Source organism: Stenella coeruleoalba, assembly GCF_951394435.1.
Source record: "Stenella coeruleoalba genome assembly, chromosome: 11".
NCBI classification, from domain to species: domain Eukaryota; kingdom Metazoa; phylum Chordata; class Mammalia; order Artiodactyla; family Delphinidae; genus Stenella; species Stenella coeruleoalba.
Window position 1 is genome coordinate 71,196,557 of NC_137157.1, and position 9,938 is coordinate 71,206,494.

General features: G+C 37.5%; 1 protein-coding gene across 1 annotated transcript in view; it reads right to left on the minus strand.

The window, feature by feature from the left end:
* CNTN1 (contactin 1) overlaps window positions 1-9,683 on the minus strand; it is a 371,087-nt gene extending 361,404 nt beyond the window's left edge. The window contains exon 1 of the mRNA XM_079938240.1: window positions 9,566-9,683. The gene's annotated coding sequence lies outside the window, so the exon portion shown is untranslated. The remainder of the gene's footprint in view (window positions 1-9,565) is intronic.
* Window positions 9,684-9,938: the final 255 nt, after the last annotated feature.

Consider the following 9,938-nt stretch of genomic DNA (forward strand, 5'->3'; position numbering starts at 1 on the left):
ATATTGAAAAATGTTTCCATGATTACAATAAGGAAAGACTCATTAAATAAAACACAAAAAATTCTAACTATGGACTACATTAAAGCTGAGAACATTTGTTGATTAAAGATAACATTAAGAGAATGATAAAGCAAATTATAGAGCGGGAAAAGATATTTGCAAATATTTTCTAAGGGCTCAAACTCAGAATATATAAGGAACCACCTATGAATCAATAAATAAAAGACAAATAACTCAATAGTAAAATGGGCAAAATCTTTAAATGACACTCCAAAACATCATATTCAGATGGCCAAAATATATATAAAAAGGTGTTTAACTACATATTAATGAAAAAAATGCAAATTAAAACCATAATTAGATATCCAGCTCCACACATTCCCAACTACTCTAATAGTTTAAGTTTAAAAGACTATTAATACCAAGTGAAGGCAAAGCTAATGCGTAACTTGAAATCTCATACACCACAGATTGAACTGGAAATTGGCTCAACCTCTTGGGAAAATCTAGCAATTTCTACTAAGCATTAGTCATTGACTCAGCAATTTTAATCTTATTTATATCCTAACAAAAATGTATACACATACATGTATAAAAAGACATGTAAAAGAATGTGTGTTCATAGGAAAACTATTACACAAAACTGAAAACAACCCAGATGTCTATCAAATAGAAAGATAGGTACATTTTTGGAGTATTTATACAATGGAATTCTATAAGACAACAAAAATGAACTATTATTACATTCAAAAACATGGATATATCTCACCAAAAGGGTTGAGCAAAAGAAATTTGATACAAAAAAGTCACATACTGCATGATTTTGTCTATATGAATTTAAAAAAAAGGCAAAATGATTCCATGGTCTTGAAGTCAGAATTAATGATTACCTTTGGGGAAAAGCAAGGTGGTAATGATTAGGAGTGGCTGGAAGAAGGATTTCTGGGGGCTGACAAGGTTCTTTATTCAGAACTGAGTGTTGATTTCATGGATGTAAATACTTTGTTTAACTCATTGTGCTGACTCTTTTCTGTGTGCTTTTCTATATTTCTGTTACTCTTTAATTAAAAAGGTTTAAAAAAACAATGCAATGTTTTATTGAAAATAGATGTCTTAGTTTCCAAATAACATTTTTGGGAAAAAATTAGTTAATTAGTTAATTCTACCAAAAGAGTTGTTATGACCTCTAAAATAATATTTGAAAGCTAAAGAAACATACAGTAAATCAATCCAGTAGATATTTTTAAAAATTTTCAGTTAAAATATATTGTGTTTAATGTATAAAAATAATATGCAATGGGAATTTTCATCTGATATAAATTTCTGTTATATTAAATAAGTTGAGCCTCAAACTGGAATATTATAAATATTATTTATAATATCTTAGCAGGCAATCTTGCCTGTTACTGATAGCAAATCTGTACTTTCAGTAACCATGACAATTAAATACGATCTGATTAGATGTCTTAGGATAGAATTACTGTTTATGGTTTGTAACGTCAGCAAGCAAAATTAGGGCAGAAAAGCATACAAAATTCTGTTACTTAGTTTAAAGTTAAAATAATGAATTTTAAAATAGCACATTGTAATTACTTAATTTATGTTTGGAAAACTGCCCCATGTAAATCACTGTAGTGAAAGACCATTTTGTTTATGAGATTTCCATAAATAAAACATATATAAATTTAGAATGATTTAATCTATCTGTTGTGTTGATGTTAAGTACATGTGAGATCTAGGGATAGATGGCCACCTCAAATGCAGGAAATTTAAACTGTGACTAACAAAATACTAAAACTAGATATCATGGAGAGCAGAATAAACACTGTTTAATAATCTAGGTTTAGGAGTTAGTTAACCTGCATATGAATTCTAGCTTTTTTAATCATTAGATTTTTAATATATCTATTTTTTTCTCATCTGTAAAATGGTAAAAATAATAAATAAAATCCATTTCACTGGGTTTGATTAAGTTATGAGATATCATGTGCAACACATTTAAAATAATGCTCAACACAGAGTGAGCACTCAAAAAATGGTTGTTGTTAATAACTGAAGTGCGGTTATAGAGAAGACATTATCTGCACAACCAAACAAAAAAAAATCAGTCTAATACTTATGTTTTTTTGGTTTTTTATTTGCCTCTCCCATTGCAGAGCACAGGCTTCGGACGCGCAGGCTCAGCGGCCATGGCTCACGGGCCCAGCTGCTCCGCGGCACGTGGGATCTTCCCGGACCGGTGAACGAACTCGTGTCCCCTGCATCGGCAGGCGGACTCTCAACCACCATGCCACCAGGGAATCCCACTTCTGTCTTTTTCATTTTTAAACTAGGCTAGATCAATGCTGTAGGTAAGCACCCATCTATTTTTCATAAAAATGTTTTCAACTCTTGTACTATTTCTGAAAAACATATTTGACTCATCTGACTCTCCAAGATTGTAGAGAATATATGCTAAGAGCCAAACTGAAAAGCTGGATATTTTCTACTTAAGAATATCTAGAAAAAGCATTTTAATATTCTAGTAAAAATAAATAAGGGAAAGGGTATTGTACTTGTCACCAAAAATAAAAAGAAATACACTCTGAAGTTTTATATATATGTAAACAAATATAAATATACATAATCAATCAATTAAACAAATACACGATTTTACAATAAGTTGAAATCAAAAATCACTGCCAGTGTGTTACTTCTCAGCTATTAAAAACCAAAGTGACAACTATACATAGGTATTAGTGCAGTAAATTTTTACTGGATTGTTCAGGACTCTCAGTGGATTATTTATATCCTTCAAGACCAATGTCCTTGACCTGGACAGAATGGTGGACTGCACCTCTCTGTGAGATGTTTTGGCTGAGCATAATAGACCAAACATGCAAGTATGAGTAAGATTACCTTACATCTTGTCCAGATTTGCCACTAACGTGATCTTAGGCAAATTACTTATTTCTCTGAGCTTGTTTCTTTATCTGTAAGAATGGATAACCACACCTTTCGATCTAACTTTCAGAATTGTTGCAAAGGATCCAACAAGGTTATACATGTAACCATGCTTTATAAACTTCCAGAGACCACACCAATGGAAGATTTTTATTAAATGAAGAGAAAGGGGATTAATTTCACCAATATTTAGTTCAAACACAGCTAAACTTATATATCTACATTATCCATGTAATTATATATTTCTTCCTCCTTCTAAAATGAAGAATTATTTAAAAGAGTTAGCTACATATTTAGCATTCGGGAATTATTCAATGTCCTAGACATGTCTTACCTTGACAAATTGCTTATTAAAAGACTCTGTTTTACCTATCTTGCTGTATAAATCAACAAAACCAGGAAGTTAATCCTTGACAAATTAAGAAGATTGACATAGCTTCTAGTTTTATTTCTTCGTTTCCAAGGTAGAGATATAAATTCTTAACTTGTTGAAATCTTAAAAAGGTGTTTAATCTTAACCTTCTTTAATTCATTTCTTCATAAAATATATGTCAAAGTCTTCATTGGGCACAAAGAGGAATACGGCATTGTCTCTGTCTTCAAGGGCTTACAAAAAACTCAGCCTGGAAGTTCAGAGAAGTCCTCCCTAAGATGGTGGCACCTGACCTGAGCCTTGAAGAGGTTAGGCAGATCAACTACAGGGCAGACAATGAGACAGGTAATGTCTGGCAGAAAATAGAATATGGAGGGGAAGTGGAGTTTGGGAAAAGAGAGAAAAATATATGCTGAATAAGGGGAAATGCAAACAGTTTAATATGATTGGCATTGTGGGAGATTGGAGATCAAAGAGACTGGAATAATGAGGAAATGAATTTAGAGAAGTAAACAAGGACCATTTAGTAAAGGACTTTAAGTACAACCTAAAGGACTTCTGGCATCTTGTTATTAAAAGGAGAAAGAGAGAGAGAGCTCTATCAAAAATTTTTCAGCAGAGGAGGCACCTGTTGAGATTGGTTTCAGAAAGACACTTGATTATAGTGTGGAGAATGTTCTTGAGAAGACTACAGAGAGTGGGACTGAAGTACGGGCTCTGAATTCTGAAGATCCTCAGAATATCCTCATTTCCTACACAGGAAACAAAGGCTTAAAGAAATTAAGTAACTTGCCCCAAATCACACAGCTTGTAAGTGGCTGAGCTAGGTTTTGTGCAAAGCTCTACATAACTCTAAAATGTGTGCTCTTAGGACCATAGAAACTGCCTCTCATGAAGAGAAATGAATGTGACAAACCCTAAGCATTTAGAGAATAGCAACAAATAAAACAGTGCAGGAAAAGTGATGACACAGTCAGTCTACATCATCAAAATCAAGTACAGGGGTGAGCAATTATCCAGTGAATTAAGGACCATCTGGATAATCCTGGCAAAAGCAGATTTAGTGCCTGAGTCATTCAGATAATTGTGCAAACAGTGTGCCCTGCTCTGGCGGAGTAACCTGGTCTTTAATATCTTCCATAGTACATTTTTCCCTGTGGCACTTCTAAAATGGACAACAGTAGCTCAGGAAGAATAAAGGTACTATTCACTTCATGGGAAAGTCACATAAATAATAATGGGATCTCAATAGACTGTGAGTGTATTTATGTCCCCAGGAGCCATTTCACACAGAGATACATGATATACATAAGCCAAATACTACTTCAAAGAAGAAAAGTTCAGCAATAGCACCCTCAAATGTGTGCTTTTATGTTCAGTTCTTTGTGAGGTAGCAGAAAGTTTTCTGAGCATTAAAGAAATGAAAGATATTACTGCAAATCAATTTATGGATTAAACTACAGTAAGGTTACAAATTTCTGTGTGTTCAACACATAAAAAATTAAAGGCAAAAAAAACAGGGTGAGGAAAATTTTCAGTTTACAACAGATTTCTAATTATATGAAGAAACTATGATTACCCCAATAAAAAATAATCAAATGAAATCCACAAATTAAGAAATACAAAGAGCAGATAAACAATTTGAGAAATGAAAACATTTCTCAAACTCATTCAAAATCATAGAAACACAACTCAAAGAATAACTAGATACCTAATTTCTGCTATCAAAATAGTCTCAATTGTTTTAACCACAGTACCAAATATTAATAAAGCTATTGCCAAATCAGCTTAAACTGAGTACCAATTTCTGCACAAGTTTTTTTGCTGGGGCAATTTAGCTATAAGCATTAGGAGTCTGGAAATATTTATATGTTTGATCCAGTAACATCTAAGGAGTTACTGTAAGGAAATGGTCAGAAAGGTAAAGATTAATGAATGTTTATGTTCATTTCCATAAGTGTGAAAAACTGGAAACTATCTAAAAGCTCTATATAAAAATTATTTGGCAGCCATAAAAAAAACATGGTTAGTAAGAATATTAAATAAAATAAATGAATATTTATGGTATGATGTTAAGTGGGGAAAAAGCTGAATGCATAACTGAATATTCACTCTAATTTCAAATCTGTAAATTTAAAATACCTATGCATATTCATAGAAATAAAACTATAAGGTTGATAGTGGATCTCTGTGCATGATGATAGAATTATATTTTATTTCCAATTTTTCCTGAATGATCCCATATTTCTTTATAATCATAAAAATGTTATTTAAATGTAATATTAAATGAATATACTTTCAAATACAACTTTACACAGTAAGTCATCCAGACAACCATAGTGAAATAATGCCCCATTCCTCCACCTGCTACATTTCCAAGTTCACAAACCTGGTAAGTCCTGTTCTCAGGATTTGAACCCAGGTATTCTTTCTCCAAAGCCAGTGCCCTTCAAGATAAAAAGTAAAGCACAGTGCAGGTTTCAAAGCAGAATTGAATCAATATGAGGCATTAAAAATACATTATACCAATAATAATATCTGACATCTTAGATTAAAGCAGAGAAACTTATACACTGGGATATTTGATAACTGCACTAATGGAGGTATGCAATGACAGATGAAAACTGGTATTAAGGAAAACAGAGAAAAATACAAATTAGGTTGAGAATAGAAATGAATAAATTTATTACTGAATGGATGGTAGGCATTTGGAGGTAGAGAAAAGGAAATCTAAAAAATAAATAAATAAAACTGATCACAGGGCTTCCCTGATGGCGCAGTGGTTGAGAGTCCGCCTGCCGATGCAGAGAACACGGGTTTGTGCCCCAGTCTGGGAAGATCCCACATGCCGCAGAGCAGCTGGGCCTGTGAGCCATGGCCACTGAGCCTGCGCGTCCGGAGCCTGAGCTCCGCAACAGGAGAGGCCACAACAGTGAGAGGCCCACGTACCACACACACACAAAAAAAAAAAAAAAAAAAAAAAAAACTGATCACAAATCAGAAAAGCCTAGAAAACAGCAGTATCCTTTACCAAAAGCCAACTTAAGGATGATGACAACTGATGGGGGGAAAGCAAAAAATGGTTGTCACTATGTACATTATCATTACTGTAAACAGTACTTCTACTACTAACAGCTATTGTTTATGAGTAATTACTATGGACCAATACCTATTTTAAATGTGTTGCATGCATTATCTCACTTAATACTTGAAAAATATCCCATAAAAATCTCTGAGATAAGTGCTGTTGTAATTTCCAATTGACTTACTGACATTCACTTATCTGCCTAGTGATATATGAATATTAACACAACTAGGCTTCCTTCTAATACCTGTGCTCTTAGCCACCAGGATAATATTTTGGAATGACTCATGGAGGAGAGAATAGAAACGGAAATGCAAAGGAAAGTTTTATTTCTAATAAAATTGCCATCCATTTGGGGGATTCATTTGAAAGCTAGGAGCAGGAAGAAGACATAAGAGGGGCACAAAGACAGGGTTATAAAAAGTGAGAGAATAATTATGACATCAGATCACTGTGGTACCAAGAAGTAAAATTTCAAGGAGGAGGTGGACAATACAGCAGAAATGGCAGATCAAAAGGGAAGAAAACTGAATGTACCAATAAAAAGAAAACAAGTACTGGACTTGAAGGGCTTACGGATGACTTAGAGAGGATTGGTTCTTGATATGACATAGATCATGGCCAATTTATCTGTAGAAATGGATGGACCCTGTTGATCACTTTTTTAAAAATAAGGCACATGGCATGGCATGTTTTGTGTGGAGAAATATGGATTGTCTATCTTTCAACTTGGTCTCAAGGGGAAGAAGATATGAGAGTATATATAGAATAACCTGTACACAGTCATAACCTCTACTAGGAAATAGAATCATTCTTTGGAAGGATATAGAAATGTCTCATGTCATTCATTCCTGCTCATGGAGAAGACAGTGGAGCCAAAGGAAGCTTCCAAAAGTAGTTCTCAACACATAGCCTTCTATCAATAAATGGATTACCCAAAATCATTGCTTCATCCATCCAAACAATTCCTTATGATGATTCTTCCTCAGTAAGAATATTTGAGCCTACTTAGAACTGTAGGCTATACAAAATGTAGGTCATGGTCTTTTTCTGCAAAGTACTAACTGCCTAATTAGAAGACAAATCAGACATACAAATAATGGTCAAGCAACAAAACAGACTTAGTGTCTGAATAACTGAATAACCTTGGTCTATACTGTATCAATATTGATCAAATATTGTTACCAGTTCCAAAAACCATGGGAAACTGAAGAATTCTATTTGATGGTAAACTGCTATGCAATTAATTCACAGTAGGTTGTTGGAATATTAGGGTTGAAATAGTGGACTTTCAGAAGATTTTAAACAAATTACTTATGTCCTCTAAATCTTAGTTTTCTCATCTAAGAAAATGGAAAGGTTTTCATCAAGATTAACTAATTCCAGCCAATGGGAAAAATAAATGCACATACACCTATAAAAGAAAGTCCATGTCATGCAAATAGATATGATATAAAACAGCAGCACAAGTTTAAATATCAGGTCCACAAGTAAAATTTGTACAAAGAAATATATCAAAATTACTCTCCAAGATTCCAAAGGTCCCTTAGTTCTATATCCTATAAAGTGAGTGGATCTGGGATTTTCCCCCAGATCCCCTAATGCTGCCAGCTGTGAGTTACTACCCAAATAAATTTACCACCGATCAACCAAGGTACAGGCATAGGGAAACCATTATGCTCTGATGAATTTAATAAAATATCCCACATATGACTCATATTTATTTGATATATGTGCTACATTTCAGGCTGATAAGGCTCATGTGAAGCTGAAAAATGCAGGGAAATGGATGAAGATCAAATAGCACTCTAAGAATGTATTCAAAATAATATTTGGAAATATTGATCTTCATGTGCAATAGAGAAACATTATTTCATGCAAGGTTTCCTCAGTCTGAGTGCATCTTCTCTGGCTTTTCCCCTAATGGAGAATTTGATTCCCTCTTTCCCCTCCCACTCAGTGCTTCCAGATTGCTTCAGAAGACCAAGGCAGCCTGCTCAGCAGCAGGCAAACAGGGCTTGGTGAGCAGGAGCTATATATAGCTCCACCTTGGAGATATGCACACACAAGTACGTGTACAAATGCCCATGCTGGATGTGTCATGAATAAATGAGAAAAGGTTGCAACTTCTCCCCTCTCCCCCCTTCCCATCACCCGAATGTTTCAGCAATTGTCAAAGCAGGGTGTCATCAATCGCTGAGAGTGATGCAGCGTCTAATTTCTCTGCAATTCTGCTTACTGCTTCCAGCAGTCTAACTCCGGCAGGAAACGGCACTGGGCCAACACCTACTACCCAGATGCGGTCACCCAAGGAGGCTGCCTTGCAGCCCCTGGGAGCCCATTTCGGCACGATTACTTGACTCTCCGCAAATCCCCCAGGATAGACCCATCTTTTAGAAACTAGGCGAGAAGGTGGTTTCCGATAAAGAGCGTAAGGCTAGGAGAGAAGAAGCCAAGCCTTCCTTGCCTCTTCCCTCCTCAGTCTGCTGCAGATAGGGGAGAAGGGCTGATGTCTTCTCAGTGGAGACGTAATTAACTGGAAAATGCCCTGCGAGTTGCAGGCTTTTTTCCCAACCCCCCACTCCCGAAAGGAGCCGGTTCTTAACAGCGGCCAGGGAACATACAAGTCCTTCTTCCCCTCAGCGCAATCATTCCCAGTTTTTCAGGGTTGTACTAGTCTAGAGGCAAGGGAGGAGAGGGGAAACGAGTGGGTGCGGATAGGCGTGGGGAGGAGAAGATGCTCTTCTCTTCTCGATTTAGGAAGACCTGCAGGTTCCCGGCTGCTGACAGGTCTGCTCTCCCAGACCCTCCCCTGCCAGGTCGACTTGGCATCCCTTGGGCGAGTCGCCGGCGGTGGCGGCCGCAGCCTCCGAGAGGAAAGTTGACGAGACGGAGAGGGGGCTCGGTGCCCTCTCCCGTAGTACTGCCGCCCTGCCCCGCCCGTCACCCCGGGCTCCGGCATTCCGTAACCCTCCTTCCCAGCACCACACACCCTCCACCCAGTCTTTCCTGCCGTCCTTCTCGATGAGAGCTGCGGCGACTACAGGAGATCTGGGGGTGACGAGGGCGGGGCGGGGCTGGGGGAAGGGGAAGGGAGGCAACAGCAGCAGGAAAACACGCATTCTTTATTCTGTCTGCAAAGAAGGGAAAGTCCTGCCTCCTACCTGTTCCCTGCTCCTGCTCGCCTTGGCGCGGCACAGCTGGACCATAACCTACAGGTTTCCCACTTCCGCCACAGACACCTGGGAGAGCATCTCCCCACCCGGCGCCCCTCCTCGCCTAGGCCGAGCCCACCCCAGCTACTTGACAGCAGAAGCCCGGCCTTTTAGAGCGCTTATTGGGGCGGCGAGGGAACTGGGGCGGGCACCAGAGAGAAAGCCGAGTCTCTGATTGGACAGGAGGAATGTCACTCTCACCCCAGGACCAGGGCTCGCTGCGGACCCGGGTAGCTGCTAAACCCAACCGCAAAGGGTCTCTGCAGTCGCTGGAACCAAACCCTGCTGCTACTGGATCAAAGACCCCTAAGAGGAGGGAAAC